At 39.3% G+C, this 18,361-nt stretch overlaps 1 protein-coding gene across 10 annotated transcripts in view; it reads right to left on the reverse strand.

Moving 5' to 3' along the window:
* The window catches only part of FOXP1 (forkhead box P1), a 935,659-nt gene that overhangs the window by 770,429 nt on the left and 146,869 nt on the right, over positions 1-18,361 (reverse strand). For 6 of the 10 annotated variants that reach the window (XM_078661351.1, XM_078661354.1, XM_078661349.1 and 3 more), the window contains exon 3: positions 3,869-3,932. The exons of the other annotated variants lie outside the window; for them this stretch is intronic. The gene's annotated coding sequence lies outside the window, so the exon portion shown is untranslated. The remainder of the gene's footprint in view (positions 1-3,868; positions 3,933-18,361) is intronic. 10 annotated transcript variants of the gene reach the window in all.

An 18,361-nucleotide genomic window follows, 5' to 3' on the forward strand; every position in this document is an offset into this window, starting at 1 on the left:
AAATAAGGTGAGAGAAAATTGGCAGTGCCTCACAGGAGTAACACCAAGGGAGGTTTACAAGCTGGTACTCGCCTGCAGCCTCGGGTTCTCATCATTAGCATCTGCCAACTATCAAAAATAAGTAAAGAGTGAGTGGTGCAAGATACGAAAAAGAAAAACCAAAAAGTGTTTTCTATGAGTGACCCTGCAGGGATACAGAAATATAGTTTGGAAATTCGGTATACCCTGGTACCTGGGTACCTGGCACCTAAACGTTTTAAAATGCTGGTATTCATTATGCTTAGAACATCTAAATCAGATTCACATCTGTAAATCTGATCAGCTTTCAACCCACATCTGAGAGTACCAGCCTTTAGTGCTCTTGACCAGTCTTTTAGACACAGCCTCATGCCTCCATCCGTCCAAGAGGAAGACTCTTGAAAAACTATTTTCAAATTTCTTACAAGGGGCAACACACAACTTAGCACTTGATGTCAGGCTCTTTGTGAGTTATAAGAGCCTGAACGTGTTCTCGTTTCAAAGAGGCAAGGCCTGATTTATGAATCCTTCTGGGAAGACTAGACATATGACTGACACACGGTAGGCATTAGTAATCATAGGGAAACCCAATCTGTATACCTAAAGACTTAAAACACTGTTCATAACCATTCCACAGACCCAAACACATGGTCAAATGCTCCCTGCAGCATCGACCTACCATACTGACACTTCTGAAATGACATCTAGCTATGTAATGTACTTATGAAGATTATATTTCTTTGTTCGCCGTTCAGGAACATCTGAAAAACATAGCAGTTCTGATATTTCAGATCACTATAATGTTGAATACAGAGTTCTGCAGCATACCTCCGATTCTCACATATTGTCACTTTACTGCCATTATTTCAAAATTCTTCAGTATCACTTAAAATTGATATGAAAGTATGTTCTCTTGAATCCAGTACTTTCCTTGTAGAGTGTTATCGTCATTCCAAGAACATTGTAAAAATGTATTACCTGTAAAGTTCTTTCCTTTAGTCAGTTGGTAAAATGCTTGGTATTTGATGACTGTTAGATGGAGTCCAGCTTTATTGAACTAAACTTTGAAAAACAACATACTTCACCACAAGAGCAGAGTATTTTTCACAAATGTTAATCACAGCAGCTCCTATCTTGGTCAATATGCTTGCCCTCATGGATAAAAAGCCTGCACGTCCCCTTGAATGCCCTCATCTTAGCAACCAAACTTCTTTGTCACTAAGAGATTTGGGAATAGTAATATTCAATTGTCTGTGTTCTCCTGATGGAGGAGGTGGAACTGAAGTGTGAGTTTAAACTTTGGGATTGGGTGGCAGTTCATGTTGGACTATGAAGCGCCTATTATAGGAGGGATAGAAGTTTTTCAAGCTTGAAAAAAAATAAGAAATAAATAGACTTGTAGCTTTGATACAGTCTAAAGGATCTGATAGAAAAAAAACAGAATCTATAAGGATTTACTTGATGAGACCTCTGACTGTAGGTACTCAGCCAATAGTGTGCACTGAATTGTATGAATGCTCTATGATATTTTCAAAAACAGAGAAATAGAAACCATATTTAGACTTAGGGAACTAGAGTTTATCCTAAGACAAGGTACCTTGCCTTAGACTTCCAACACATTGAAGCAATGCCTGTTCTCAAACTTTTCTAGAAAACAAACACAAGGTTTCAAATCATATACCATTCAAGGCAACATGTTGATATATACCATGTTCAAACTCGCAAGCAGACTGAGACAAATCTTTCTTCACATGGCTATGTACAACGCAAATATGTTTCAATTTAGCCAATTTGAAGGGAATGATTATTTTGCCATTTGTTGTAATGCTATGCCAAAGTATGTTTCTTGGTCGCCTTTCTAAATTGAAAGTGTTCATTATCCGACTAGTTGTATTATTTTGTATTGCAGCATTTATGTTGTGCTTATTACCTCTGTGTGGAATGCTGAAACCCTTACCAACACAAATAGTGAGCTACACTGTGGAGGATGTGTGTTTGGAAGGATGTGGTTTTTGTATCAAGCGTATCAAGACTGTTTTCATGTTGTGCATGATGATCACCATGTTATAGTGCGATGGGACTCAGCACCTAGCAGCGTGATGGATGAGGGTATATAATAGACAGATGCACAAATTATAAATAGAAACCCCAGATTAGCCACAGGGGTAGCAGGATGTTGTACACCTATACACCAAAAAGGGGGGCAATCGAAGGCTGAGTAATCCATGTGGCGACATGTGCCAAGCAGAGATGCTACTGAATGAGGAAAAGGATACCAATAGGGCAAGATTGAGAGAGAATTGGTGACAAAAGCAGTGGCAAAGCACCATTTCTTTCATTTCATTGAGATATATATATATAGATCACCAGAAGATGACAACCAACACAATTTCTGGTTAGTGGTAATATATCAAATACCTTTCCAATAATATTTGCACTGCTACTATTTTTATGAAGACCAAATGATCCTTATATGCAAAAACATATCCTAATTTATCCATCCAAGTTTTCATATGTAAGCTTTTAAGTTAATTGAAGAGGCTTTATCTACCACAATGTAGAGGATCTCTACCATGCATGTAAGAGGATAGTTTGAGATGTATTCATCTACCTCTGGTATACCCTATTAGGTCTGGACAATCAAGACATTGTTTAATGTATGAGCAATTGAGCCATTCTTCTATATTTCAGATGTTATTCCATCAATACTTCAGGATTTCCTTGACTTAAAGGTGTGTTCTACTAGTACCTGAAGCAGACTTATTAGTTCCCCTGCAGCTTGGTTCATCAAGTTTGGGAATAAGAATGATCAATGTAATCTTAATAAATTTCGGAGCCCCAAGCAAGGCATTTTTGGGGCCCTCTAATGGCAACTACCTTAAATTTTAATATCAATTTTTGCTAACAAATCTTGGATCATACATTAGATTTTCACAGAAAAAGGGTCTCAAAAAAGCTAACATATATCTAGGTTGAGGCCCCAAATTCCTGAAAATGATATAGGTTGTAAAGAGACAGAGTCTGAGGTAGAGGTTGGTTGATAGAGGGAAAGAGGTTGATGTCGCAAAATAGACGCAGTGTAGAGAGAAAAATCATAACTGTCCCAGAACCCCTGAGCAATTGCCAACTTTGTTCATGCCATGTTTGGTAACTAAGAATTAATTAACCTTCTGCATAGCAGGTTCATTCTTGAAATATAAACATTTATTTAAAAATTAATACATATTAATTGCCTTGACCTTTTAATGATTTTCTGCCTTCTAATTATTTACAGTATTATGTACCTTACTGGCTTCCAATTCCTTTAACCTTTCTTCAAGTAGTTTCACACTGTGATCACCACCATCTCAGTACATTGCAATGGCAAAAACTAAGCCTTTTGGTGTATGGCATGTTTAATTCCAATCTCACAATTATCTAAACCTAATGTTGTCTTCCCTCTCTAATTCCAATAAACTGTTATTCAAACAATCAAGTCTCTCAGACTTTTTCCTTAGATTTTTTAGCAAAATAGGATATGATCAAACTCCTGAGAACACAATGTGACACTTCTACTTTACCCAGACTTCATGCTGCTCCCAAAATAGGACCAAACATTGAAGGGAATGGTAGCTGCCAAATTGTGGTAACACAATAACTGCCTCATGCTGAAATTATAGAAAATGCTTTATGAGGGCAAGCACTTCAGGTTGAGTTAAAACTATTTCAAAGTACTGAATTCACAATGACTATGGACATGACTTACAACCTACCATTCATTCTCACTTTTTCTCCCTCTCACCATCACAGCTATGTGACCTAAAAGTATATTATTATGCTTGATAAGATAGCAAAACAAAAGTATTCATACCTATCTTTACTGCAGAGTTGAAGTGGCTATCCCACTACTGGTGGAAGTCATATTCCTGACAGCCCTGTAGGGGTGATGAACAAGAAAAGAGTTATATAAAACAAATGCAAGGCCAGAATGGGACTAAGTAGATCAAAGAATAATTAAGCAGAGATTCTTACTAGATAAAAGAAAAGGGGTGGATAGTGAAACCTCTCCTATTGGCTAGGAGAGAGATTCCCACAATATTAGAGGTCGATGAGCAATTTGGCGGGTGTGCCCTACAGGTAAATTGAGGATTAGAGATTGTTGTATGCAAAAGTCCCAGTCCTCAGAGGTAACACCTGAACACACTGGGGACCAATAATGAGTATACAAAGAAATGGCATTCCTATTCACCATGGAACCGTACATACTAGAATAATGATTGAAACAAAATAAACAGATCTGTAAGCTTTAACAGTGGACATCCCTCCTTTCGTTACAGTCTTAGAGGAGGTTGAGTCCGCCTCGGTGGCACTGTTCTACCGAGGTGGGGAGAGGACTCCTATGATGAAGCATGACACTATCATGTGTGTGAGGTTTCCTCTTCCATTAAGGATGACCTTTCCTTGTTGATAAGCCTAGGCTGAGTTTTTTCTTCTCAGGATAATCTGAAGACATATTCTGTATAAATTTATAGCATGAAGTACACTACACAGTTTTCCAAATTAGTAGCCACCGTACCTATTTAGTGCTGATATAATTAATTTATCACTACAAAACTGGCTGATATAGAAAAGAAATACTGATAATTGACTCCATTCAATGAAGTTGGCCACCACCTCAACAAACATTTTCACTAGTCCATCCTCGAGACACATCCTTAACATCACATAAAAAAAGAACAGTGAAAAGATTATCACAAAGGAATGCCACTTCCCTATACTCCAGGGTATTCTGGTTGTATCCTACCCAAAATTATTAAAAACAAAACCATCACCCAACAATATATGAGATGTCTTCATTCACTCAATATTTCAAGGCTTCTCTGTAGATTCTTATGTTGAATGAAGAGGTACATTTGCTACCTGTCAATTATTTGTAACCAAGGATTCCCTACTGTGATACAAAATTTGAAATGGCAAAAGATTTCTGGCATACTGCATATTAAGCAAATTAGTAGTGAACTCATAATTAGTTCATTTGTAAGGATACTCTTTATCCATAAATGTATGATACTAGCAAAAACAATATCAGTATCCTCCTGAAGATAAATCATTGATGGCATTTTCTTAATAAGCAATGCCTTTGGTTTCATAATTAACACAGTGTGCCTAGTGTCCATTCTTTGGATTCAAGCATCATCTCAAAGTGACCCCATGTACTCCAATGAATATTATTTACCTGAGGACCAAGAGACAGGCATACAATCAGGGCCGGACTGACTACCGGGTGTTTTGGAATTCTGCCGAGATGGGGGTAGAGTTTACTGCAGTGGGGGCTGATTTCGTTCATGGAGACCTGTATGTACTTTCGAAATAATGAAAGCAAAACAAATTTTGTTCAGTACACGCAGGTCCCCATCAACAAAATCAACCCTCAGGTCAGCAGCATTCCATAACGCCCGGTAGCCAGTCCGGCCCTGCATACAATATAGGAGTTACTATCTCAATGCACCTAAAATAAAAAGTGCCATCTGAGCATTACCTAAACTTGCAATGAGCTGCAACAGATTACAAATGCCTTGCAGTGTACCCATAAAATTACAATTATAAGATAACTTCAATGGTAAAATCAAAACCAGGCCTCCAATTGCAATATATAATCATTTCTGACACTCATAGGAAAATAATCAACTAACTCCAGAATAAGAAGACCAACAATAGACCTAGCATTCCAGGTCCCCAGTGTGATTTCTGTTTACCCCTCTAGTGTCAAAATCCAACATGAAAGGGCAGATGCACACAACTACAGGGAGATGTCAAGCTGTTGCCACAACACACTCCCTGCGCCTGAACACAATCTGCACTGTGGTACCTGATTCAACTTTGTTTTGTCTCAAATGAACAAATAATGCATTGAGGACGACTTTCAGTTACCTGTTAACGTAACTATGGAACAGTCTGCATGAAAACCTCTTAAGGCAGAAAGATACTTTTGTTTCTGTAAAGCCTACTCCCTTCCACCCCTGCGGTGTAGTTCTTTTTCATTCCACCTTTATGCTAGTGCCAGGAAACCATGTTTGGTAGTATTGCACTTCATCAAATCAATCAACAAATAATGTGTTGTCTCTGGCTGGGTTTCACTAGAACAAATAAAAAAATCCCTGTAGACATAGAAATAGACTACCAAAATACACTCATTGATATTTTTAATGACATTAGGACCTTTGGTCTGAGGGAAAACCAGATGGTTTATATTGTTTCATAAATAAAGAATGGGGCTAATAGATCACACAAAACTATAACAATTTGTTTTGCAAGAGATGTTTTATGGAAAATGTCTTGGCTTCTGTATCTTTATTTAGAGTGGATTTGTTCCATTTCAACAATTATAGTGCACACTATTTTAATCTGTGTTATTTTAAAACATAAGTGGGGGAAATAAACATTGGAGATTCATTGACTGGCCCTAATTTAACAAAATGAAAGCATTCAATCAGAATTGAAAGTCTCTATTAACTCCAGAGGAGGAAAGAACCATTATTCTCCCTTATACAAAGTACAGAGATGGATCTTGCTGCCTAATATTTTGCACAAATGTTTTATTAAATAAATTAGGATTTTCATGTATCAGAGTTTTTCTATGATACATGTGTAAGTGTGCTTCACAACAACTACTGAGAGGTAAAGTTCTTCAAGCAATAATAAGTGACTAGTTGGAACTTGAAATAAAGAACAATAAGCTCAGAATATCATAGGTTGTGGGTCAAGCTAGAAAATGTATATAAGAAAGAAACAAGGAACCATTAATGGTGGTGTTAGGCAAGGATGTGTGCTAGCACCAACACTTTTTAGTCTATATATTAATGGAGCAGTAGAATGGCTAGCAAAGTGTAATCATGATGCACCAAAATCAGCAGGTATGAGTCACCCATTTTAATTTTTACTGATGACACGCTTTTAATTTCTTGCGCCTCGCGTGGTCTTCAGTTGCTGCTAGACCGTTTTTTGTCCTTTTGTTGCACAAGGGGCTTTGAGATAAACCCAGATAGAATCAGAATTTATGGTTTTGAATCCCCATCTCTTATTTAGAGGTTAGTTAAGGGTTGACGGGACCCCTCTGGAGAGAGTAAAGTCCTTTGACTACCTGGGAGTGACACTTTCTGACAATATGACCAGGGATAAACAGTGAAGGAAAAGCAAAACTAAACGATTTTGCTCCAAAGGGCCACGGCAAAGAGAAGAAATAAAAGGCAAACTCCAGTGTGGCAGTTACACGAGCCCTGGAAGTATACAGGGCCACAGCTCTCTCAGGGGCTGTTTATGGTGCTGAACTCTGGGGATGGCCAGATGTAGCCTCGCTTAGTAAGGCTGAAAATCAGTTCATCAGGTCCCTCTTCAATCTCTCTATAAGTATCCCCTTAAGCTCACTACTATTTGACCTAGGACTTAAAAGAATTGAGCATGTGATTTTATAAAAACATTTTTAATGTATTGAATTCGAATTTGGTCTACCCCTGAACTAGCCACTTACAGGAAGTCTTTCGCGGAAATTATTAGGCTTGACAAGAAAACACATATTCCCTGGCTAAGGAAAATAAAAGTATTGTGTGAGAGCCTTAAGATGGAAGAGGTTTGGTTACATCTCGAGAAGACGACAAAGGGCTCCATAGTAACATTAAAACAAGTCTTTTGGGAAAGCACTTTGGAACAACAATGGGAAGACCAAAAAGCGGGGAGTCTACCAGATAACGATTTAAGTCACAAATGTGGCCCGTCCTTTTAGCCTTTTTTGGACAGAACATATCCAGCCCATGCCAAAACCCTGTACATAAAATTCAGTTATGGAATCTTACCACAAAATTATTTTACTTCTTGGTGGAACAAAAGTGGATTGGCAACTTCTAATTGCCCCTTCTGTCTGTAGAAAGATGAATCTATAGACCACTTTCTGTTGTTCTGCCCCACTTATGATACATCAAGTAAGAAATGGATTGTCCTAGTGTGTAAGCTGTTGGGCATTGCCCATTACTGGAAGGCATCTAGAATTTTCAGATATGATACTAAGAAGGCAATAGTATTTAGTGTGTCCAGATTCTTACTATGGACTTGGAGAATAAGAGCCCTTAAGTTAAAGGTGATATTGTAGTGGAATGCTTATCCCTGTATAAGGTACTATCAAGCAAAAATGCACTTGCACTTTATAATGATTTAAAAGGAAAACAGTTTTAAAAGCTTACCATCAGTTTTAATTTAAATGAGGTGCATTTATTTTTTAAGTAATTTATAGTAGGATTTGCATGTTTACTCAACGTAGGCTGTACACTGTGTGTCAGTTGTGTGAACGTTTATGGTTACGAAAATCGAAATAAAGTATTCAATTGAATTGAATTGAAAGAAACAAGGAAGTACAAGGCAGTAAGATGCAATGATAATCTACCCTTTCATGGCATCCACACATAAAAAAATCTAGCACTATCTTAACGCAATATGCAGCACCCTTTCTGAAAAAACGTCATGCCACTAGCATAAAGGCTATTACACCTGCACTGGAGGTTTATAAATCCAGAGCGCAAACAGCCGCTTTGTATGGCTCTGAATTGTGGGGAGGAGAGCAGCTCTCTATACTAACTGGGAGAAAATAGGGCTTTAAGAGCGATGGTCCCTCTTCCCCAAAATACCCCACTGATTCCTTACACCTATGATTTGGGGCTAAAACGCATTGAACGTAGGGTGGTTTGGATGACACTATCTTCCTGGATAAGGATATGGGTTACTGAGGAACTTTTCACTTACAGGCAGGCATTGGGAGAATTACTTGCATTGGATATCCATGTCACTTTCCCTTGGCTGGCTAATGTCCGTAAATGGCTCTTGGATTTGGGCCTAAGTACATTTTGGACTGATCCTGGTGCGCTGACCATTGAATATAAAGGGAACTAAAAAATGTTTATTGGAACTTTATTTCACGTAAAGTCACTTTGAATTGTGGACATGGTTCATTAACAACTGAATTTCTAATGTTTAAGTCAACTCCCTGCTTCAAATCATTTTTAGATCAGATTGAACCACCACTCGCGAAAATACTCTACCTGAAATTCAGGTCCGGTATCCTCCGAGTTGGAACGTTTACATCCAAATGGGAAAGGCCTCAGAAGAGTGAAGAAGATAGTATGTGTAAAATGTGCCACTTAGGTGAGTTGGAGGACGTAGCACATGTCCTTTTTTCTGTCCAACCTATTTTAATGCTAGAAGAAAGTGGATAAAACCGTTGGGGTGGAAACTGGGCATTAGGAAGTATAACGATATGCTACGTATCCTAAAGACTGATAATACACAACTCATTGTATTTGGTATTAGTAGATTCCTGTTGGCTATCAATTTTATGAGAAGGAAGAAAGGATTTAAGTTTTAATTACCTACTTACACTTCAGCACTTTAGAATACAATCTTGTACTGCTGGAATAACCTGTTGGATATTTTTTTGCACTTGCACATTGCACTTTATATTGAAGTACTCGATGAAAAGTAGACTTTTATTTATTTATCTAACTGATTTTAATATAAAGGTTAAAGGGTCAAGTTTTTACATTCCGAAACTGTAGTTAGCCATTAAAGCACTTTAGTATTTTATTTATATATTGTAGTTTTACCTTTCAAATATGCCTTTTGTATTTTGCACTGTAGTAAAGATCCTCAAACTCGTGTGAATACAATTGTAAAAATCTGTAAAACCCATTTAGGTTGTTTTAAATGCAGGAATTCTTGAGGTCTATTGCACTAGATTGATATAATGTACTTTTTTTAACATTGTTTGCTCTTTTATGATTCTATTAATCGAATAAAGATGTTTTTGATTGATTGATAATCTCCAAAAATGTGGAAAAGCAAGAAGGCCAGGGTGAAGAAGTAAAAGTAAAGGGCAAACAAGCATGAGGGCTGAAATATAAAGAATAATTTACATACACTATATTGGGATTGAGGAGAGGAATTAGAAGAAGTGTAGTCAGATAATGGTTGGGATAGCAATGTTATGCTGAAGGAGGTTTGCTAGGCATCGTAAATCTTTAGGTAAAGCGTTCCAAAACGAAGGAGCACGTACCTGAAACCTTTGATGGTAAGCTTTGAAAGTGATACAAGCCAATTTGAATGTTATCCCAACTTCTAAGGGAAATGAGTGAAGACTTCGTAGTGCAGATGCTATATTGTCTACAATGGCTGCAGACACCAGAATAAGTGTCACAGGATATAATGCACTTCTACTAAAGCAAACAGGATATCTTTTTTGTGTGTGACAGCGTAAACCTGCCAAATTCTAAATCAGGCCTTACATGTTTCTGTAGTAAAATCCTTAGACTTACACTAAAAATGTGCCAGGAAGTGTGCACTTGGTGCTCCAAGATTTCTGTAGTTGACAGATATATGTTGCATGTTCTTTTATAAGGGGCATAACATCCTCACAAAACAGAACATTGTACAATGGTTTAGAAACATTTAGAAAATATTTGAACCAGGAAATAAAAATCCAAATCATCTACGACTTTTTATCCTTTCAGTGAAAAAAGCGTAATACAACTTCACAAGAACTTTCTGACAAGCTTCTAGATACAATTTTGGGGATAAAACAGACAAGACCCGAAGAAGAACTGAAACTGATCTGTCAGCTTAGAACTCTGCTACATTTAGTTATAATCATCCCCATAAGCACAAAAGTAAAAAACAAACTTTATTCAGCACAACAATGACATAAAAGTACATAAACTTTTCCATACCATCATTATAGCTACAATTTCATAAGAATATTAAAACACATAAAAGTAAACAAGTCCAAAAAGTTACAGATTTAGATTACCACAAAAGGTGCAAAAACATGTTATGCTTGTGAGGCGCACCATTACTTTTTCAAGAATATCTCTTCCTGATACTACGTCCACCTCTGATAAAATTAATGACTGCTTGACAAATTTCAGATGAGTCTAACTGCTGAAGTTATTGAAAGCCCAATTCATATAACTTAAAATTTATAGGACGTAAAATTGACGCAAGGAATCGAGAGCATACTGTTTTATACATAGAGCAAAAATCACAAGGTGAGTTGAGGATTGAACTGAAGGATTATCAAAGGGGCAAAAATGAAACTATCAAACCATGAACCTTGATGCAGAAAAGCAAAATAAAAATTTAATGTCCTCAAACGTAACCTAGTTAGGTAAAATCTGTGTTGGGGTTCTCTACAATCGTTAAATAAAAGTCCAACTCAGAACAGGGAGCTAGAGCAAAATATCTCTCCACTGAGGCCATCCTTAAGGTGTTAGCTTGGCAAGAGCTCTGACAGAGGTTGTAAAAATGTGACCTTATCCAAGCTTCCATCACAGGCCCTAGTTATTCAGGACTATTATACAACTCAGTTGCCCTGACTTGAAACAGTGCTCTTAAAATAGGTTAGCCGCGTTGTCAAGGGCCATGCAATCAGTGATTATACTTTTAGTGTGACCAAACTCACTCGATTGCCATATTTTTACCCAAAGGAAAAGGGGAGCCAGCCCTAAAAGGTCTTCCAAATAAGACAAGCCAACCTCAGAATGATAAAAAAAGAGTTTCTGTGCCTGAGAGCACTGACAGTAGTCTTCGCAAAAAACAATTTTGTAATTTATGGAGTTCATTACGATTACAATATCCCCACACACCAGCTCCATAAGAGTCATTGAGATTAGATTTAAACAAAGTCAATATTTCTTTCACTGGCCCATGACCCACTGTAGATACTTAACGGAAAATCCCTTCAATACCTCTTGAAAATTGAAGTGCTCTTAGCGACAGCAAAGGTGCCCCATTTAGATTGGGAGTCGAAAGGAAGACCATAAAAATTAAAACTGTCAAACACTTATTCATTTGGTCTAGTTTTTGGGGCACTATAGACTTCAAAATGTGTATTTGATCAACAGCGGCCCATTTGATACGAAGACCACTACTTGCTGAAAAGGTATTCGGAGGTATCTCTGAGGTCGTGGGCACTTAATTGATGACAATTAATATCAAAAAGGGGGTTTATGGTCTATTAGGTAAAATGTTTCATTCTGAAATTAAACAACTGTAATCTTCTGAATCGTTCATAAAATCAATGTTTCTCTGAGCGACATCCCCTGTAAAAGTTGGACAACCACCTTCCTTCTCTTTTCCGTCTCTGAATGTGAAAGCATGATAACAATCTACTCTCTGCCCTTTCATCAGGTTCAACCTCTTGACCCTTGTGCACCTAAAGAAGATTAGATATCTGCACATTAATTAACTCTTCTAATTCTAATTGTGATGAGTTTCTTTGCTTGCATTCAGTCATTATTGTGCAACCTTCTAACTTATACCCAGCAGATCTGGCCATCTATGGAACTGACGTTTTATTACAAGCCGCACCTACACTCCAAACCCCCTGTGAATTGAAAAACATTATTGATTCTATCCAAATGAATGTTAAGGCCAGAATCAGTAAAGAGTTGGTGGTGTTGTCCACCACTGATCACTGAGAATAACGGTGGATGATGGCAATGTTGGAACTTTGTCTTTTTTATATCTGAGTGCTGCTTTTCCCAGCAAGATCATCTCGCCTTACCAGTGGACGTGGGGCAAGAGGAATTCCTGACTTGTTCCCTGCTTTTTAGTCAACCATTTGAAATGTCCCTCTGGCATCATCCGTTTTGCTGCTATTTTTCAACCTTCACAGAATCGGTCATGTGACACTGCTACAGCAGCATCTATTTGTGTTATCATGTAGGTGATCACCTGATAATGCACCTAAAACTGAAATATTACCACCTTGTACTACCATTTTGGCCCCAAGATTTCTGGCTCACTTTGCTGGATGCTTAAAGCACGCCGGATTTTCTAGATAAAGGCCTTTTCATCTAATACAAATTATTTATGTGACAAAAATCCTGTTTTATGCACTTACGCTACGTTATGACAAAATCCCTTATTTAGATATGTCTGGTTCAGGCAGAAAATGCTTTGTTCCAAGCTCGCCTGGACTATGAGAATAGTGTTTATCTGAGAACGCCAACTTTCCCCAGCATATGCAGAATTCTACCACATCGTTTCCCTTCCGCCCTGGCCTAAGGAACTGAATGCCTGGCACTAAATGCATAATTTTCAAAGCTATAGGTATTGTGCGTGAAACAGGGAACCGGTGAGCTCCATCTTTTCTGCAAAACATCTAAAATTAGGACACTCATACTTCAGCCTTGTTGCTCTCAAATACTGTCTCTATCCATATTCCAAGAACAGCCGTGGCCCGTGCAGGTAAGAGCGGTGGGTTGGTGGGACCGTGTTGGGGAGGAGGGATTTCGACAGACGATGACGAGGGGAAATTAAACAAATAATTATTTTTCCTTGTCATGGTCTGTTGAAATCCCCCCACTTGGCCCCACCGCTCTTAGCTGCACGGTTTGCGGCTGTCCAAGAACTGGGAAAGTAAGACTGGGCAATAAAGCTTTTAGAGTCATGTCTACAATTCTTTGCCAGCTTGTTTAAACAGCTGCTCTTGGTAACTCCCCCACATTTGAAGAACTTTTAAAATGAATTTTTCTCACTTTAACTTGATTTAAGGCATATGAAACTACATATGTGTGATTACATTCTTCAACACCAAGATAAAATAAGTTGTAAAGCGATCCTATGGGTGTTATAAATGTTCACCACGTTTTGTGCATTTTAAAAACATACGGTTACGCGCTGATTATGTAGAAACAACTAGATGAATACACTGTGGCGTACACCTATGCAGCATTATATAAAAAAGAAAGAGCATTCACCACACTTTACTAAGTAAACAATAGAGTCAATCCAACATTATTTTAAATTCCTCCCACTTTGTTATGCATCAAGATATGTACACTGTTAGCAGCCGCCGTCCATGCAGGTAACACTGGTGGAGCGGTAGGGTCGAGTAAGGGGGGATTTCAAGGGACGATGCTGAGGGAATTTTCCCTCAGCGTTGTCCTTCGAAATCCCTCCTTACCCGGCCTCACCGCTGTTACCTGCATGGACCGCGGCTGACTGTTAGGAATCTCTGTGGAAGCCCGCACTCGGTGCAAGTAACCTGGAAGAGAATGCACAAGCTGAGTTATCTTTGTCCCCAATGGAGAGTGTGGAAATGGGGCCTCTAGCATTTGGTGTACACTGGCAGGACTAGGTTAGAGACATGCTTCCAGGGTTATATAAGCCTAGCAACATCATGTATTAAGGTTCCAGCTCACAATAGTCAGCACTTTGGCGTCCTGGACATTTGCTTAATTTTGTTTTCTCATTGGGTTCTGCCCTGCTCCCCAATTTGCAAATTTACCAGAACCTATGGTTGCTTCTCAGCTGACTATGTTCACTTCTACTGTGTGATGGAATATTTCCTAGTTGCTCCAGCGTTTGTCATTGTTAATCCACTTGAGGTTGAGGTTGAGGCAAGACATCAGAACCCCGTGATATTACCAGTATTTACATTTTGGGGGTTCATTAACTTATGCATGTGTGTAGCTGTTTTATCACAGTCATTGCATTGACTGGGTACTAGGATTAACTTGATTTCCATGTTGCTGTGACCTCCCTTTTTGGCTAGAGATGTTGCATGTGAGAACACATTTAACAATGAAGACTATCCGGTTCCTGATGTCTTCTGTCTCCTTTCAACTTCCTCTCTTGCCCATCTGTTTAGATCCAGGACCACTTGTTTTGTGCTCTTGGTTTATACCAGTGCAGAGGTGTTGGATGAGCATTTAAGCCCACCAGCTACTCACATGATTAATGACATACTTGAGGAATTAACACTGTCTTCAGTCCAACACTTGCAATACATTGTTCTAGCATCTCTGACTTCCATATCACATGCAGCTGTACATCTTGTCAAAGCAGCGAAGAAAACACAACATAGCACCCACATCACGATATAACTCCACTTGCTCCCTGTAGATGCGGAACTCACTTCAAAGTGGCATGCATCATTCACAAAGCCATGCACTCGGGCATAAACACCCATATGAAATATACACATACATTTACTGGCTGAAAGAGAGTTCCCGAAGCAAATCACATTTTTGGAATAATTGAAAGAGCAATGGAAATACTGAGTCAAGTCTTCTTATGCCTGGCTCCAAAACATTGGGACAATCTGACTGAGGTTCTCAGACTTAACAATCAGCTATCTTTTAGGAGAAACATGAATACCCACCTACCTAGATCCTGTCTAAAAGGTTAGAATTATTTACAAGAACCTCACTACTTCCAACACCCCTCTCTGCTTTATCATTACTCTTACTCCACCTCCTACATATCTTTCGTTAGTTGCTTGGGAGTTTCTGGTGGGAGCCTTCTGATGCCAATGTGGCTAGGTTCGAACTAATTAAATAAAGTTAATAAATAAATATTGTAATAGTATTAAATACATATAACACTTACGATATTCTTTCTTCCCTAATTAGTGGTGTTTTTGAGATTTTTTGTTTAAAAAAGCCATCTTATGTATGTCTCTTACTTAAATCAGAGATAACGGGAATGAACAAATATAATTAACCAGACGTGGAGAGCATCAACAATTATTATGCATCCTGCTGCTTAAATTTATAAGAAGAGTTCTTTTTGAAAACACTCAGTTGAGGCAAATTATTTTTAGGTGTAATATATTTAGTAATTAAACTTAAATTAAAAAAAAACTCCCATCTCCAGTCCCCATCCCAAAAGTCTAACTTTTGATTCCTCCTAATTTCCCTCGTTTACCAAATATACATTTATTTTATTAATTTTATTTAAACAGTTTTATATGAAATCTTTCATGTCTTGATGAAAGCATCCACTCGAATAGTGGATAGGACCAAAAGACAATTAATGGCATAATGACAATGCTTTACACTAGTCTGTTGAGGGCATTAAGATGGAGAAATGAGCAGAATCTACTCCCAGTATCATTATAAATAGTGGTGCAGCGCGCCTGCACCCTGTCTGCAGGTCCGCTTAGTGCTCTTTAACCTTGCTGTGTGTCCAACTTGACTGTGGCTGTGTCCTGCTCATAGTTCAGCTCAGTGATGTCATCTCTGTGGTTTCCACTCTTACTGCACTCCTCCTCCTAGGAGGCAATGTCCTCCTCGCTACCCCGCCTGGTGGTCTTTAGCTCTGATATGTCCTGCTTTAGGCCATATTTGGAGAAAGTATTCAGGAGCCTAATAGTTGTCAAAGAAAGGGACAAGGGCAGACCCTACCTCTTATGGTGTCCATTAGTGTTTGGAAAGCAGCGACTGTGGGAAAACTGGAGGTTGAGAATGCAAACCTGGAATGCCCAGACGTGGCCTCCCTTCTCCAGTGTGCTCAGCACAGGCTGCCCAGGCCAGCCTGGCCCTTCACCTCAGGCTCTTAGACACAGCAAAATTGAGCTGGCTCCACTCTCAGGGCTGAGTATGTGAAATGGGGGATAAGGCGGGTCAGCAAATGTATTCACTGGTGACAGCCAACTGTTCATGTACCTTGGTGACAGAGTTGCAGATTGTGGAGGTGCAATATTGATGTGGTAGAAGGTTTGGCGTGGTGATTCGCTTCTCGTTTTTGTGCCCTATACACTGCTCAGGAGCTACCTTCTTGAGAGAGGGACATACCCTTGATTCAGGAGTTGCTGGTGCGGAAGCTATTGGCCCAGGAAAGCTGGGACCTCGATGTGTAACTTACTGCAGAGGAGATCCAACAGATGACCTCCGCAATGCCCTTGAGGAAGGCCCCCAGCTCCAACAAATTTCCACTGGAACTTTACAAGCACTTTGCGCCCTGTTAATCCTTCATCAGTTGGTATTATATGAGGATGTGTACACCAGTTGGTGTCTCCTGCAGGACCTTAGAGGTGCCACTATTACAGTTATCCTGAAACTGGACAATCACCCGGAGGACCGTGGGTCTTATCTCCCAATATCCTTAATCAATCTTGAGTTGAACATTCTGGCAAAGTGTTGGCCGCTCGCCTAGCCATGGGGGCGCTGAACAGAATGGTTTTATGCCAGGCAGGGGCACTGGGCATTGCCTGCATCACTTGCACTTATCGCATGCCTGATTAGAGGAACTAGAGTGAGATGCGGTCTCAAAGTCAACTGGAATAAATCAACCGTGGCGCCCATTCTGGGAGCGTTGGTTCGGAAGTGGGTTGATCCTCCGCTATGGATTGCGGAGCACAACTTCCGTTACCTGGGCATGACGGTCGCCCTTATTAAATTAAGATACTGGGACTTTCACATACTTTTGCTAGTTTCCAGGGTACGGATATACATGGATAGATGTTCCAAGCTGCTGCTTTCAACAGCAGGTTGTGGGGTGCTATTTAAGATGGTGTCTCTCCCTCGCTACATATATCTGTTGCAGCATTATCCTCATCTACTGCCACCTACCTTCTTTACTGGTTTACAGACGCTTATTTTCCCTTTCCTGTGGTCATGGAAGAGCTCAGGATGTCCTTCAAAACGTGCTGTTTCTCTACATAGGAGGCAGGATTTGGGTGGGAGAACGCTTACTATATCCATGTGCTTCTGCTTAATCCAGTTCAAATATTTTAATCGGTTTACTATTCCCAAGACTGTCTCTGGCGTATGGGACGTGATCAAGACCCTGCATGTTTGCGATGTCGTTTTTCTCCAGGCTTCCTCTACCATGTGCTGTGGACCTGCCCGGGCATGCAAATTTATTGGACTGCAGTCAAAGGTCAGATTGGCCAGGTGGTGGGTAAACCCCTAACTCCTAGCCCCAAGAACACCCTGCTGGGAATCATGGATACAGTGGGGGACTCTACAGCCCTGCACTCCTTAATCACAACAGCATATATGGTGGCCAAGAGAGGCTTGGCCAGGCATTAGCGGGATGTGCAGGTGCCAACAACGCATGAATAGGATAGAGGAATGGACTCCTGTGCAGTGATGGACAAGCTGGTGTACACAGCGCGGGGGTCCCTCAGAAATACTACCATAACTGGAGTGCAAGGACAAGATTTAAGAAGCAATAGACTGAGACTGTAGCCAGGGAATGGATGGCTTTTACCATATGACGGGAATGAGACTGTATCTGCCACTGGACTGGAGATAGTGAATATGTATTCCGATGTGTATAATTCTGCTTGCAATATGTGTCATGGTTGGTGTTTTAATACCGGCCCCTCAGGCCAGAGGTTTGTTGCTGTTTGGATTTCTTGTAAAAGTCAAACAATAAAATGTGTTATAAAAAAAACGTCATAGTAAATGAGTCCAAATATTTCTTTGTTAAATATTAATGTAAATCATGTGTGTGTATTCATTTTAAATGTGAAATAAAATAAAGAAAAAGTTACAACACTATTAACGTATTAAAGTATTAAGAGTGTTGTGCA

This window comes from Lissotriton helveticus, chromosome 9 (assembly GCF_964261635.1).
Source record: "Lissotriton helveticus chromosome 9, aLisHel1.1, whole genome shotgun sequence".
Classification (NCBI taxonomy): Eukaryota; Metazoa; Chordata; class Amphibia; order Caudata; family Salamandridae; genus Lissotriton; species Lissotriton helveticus.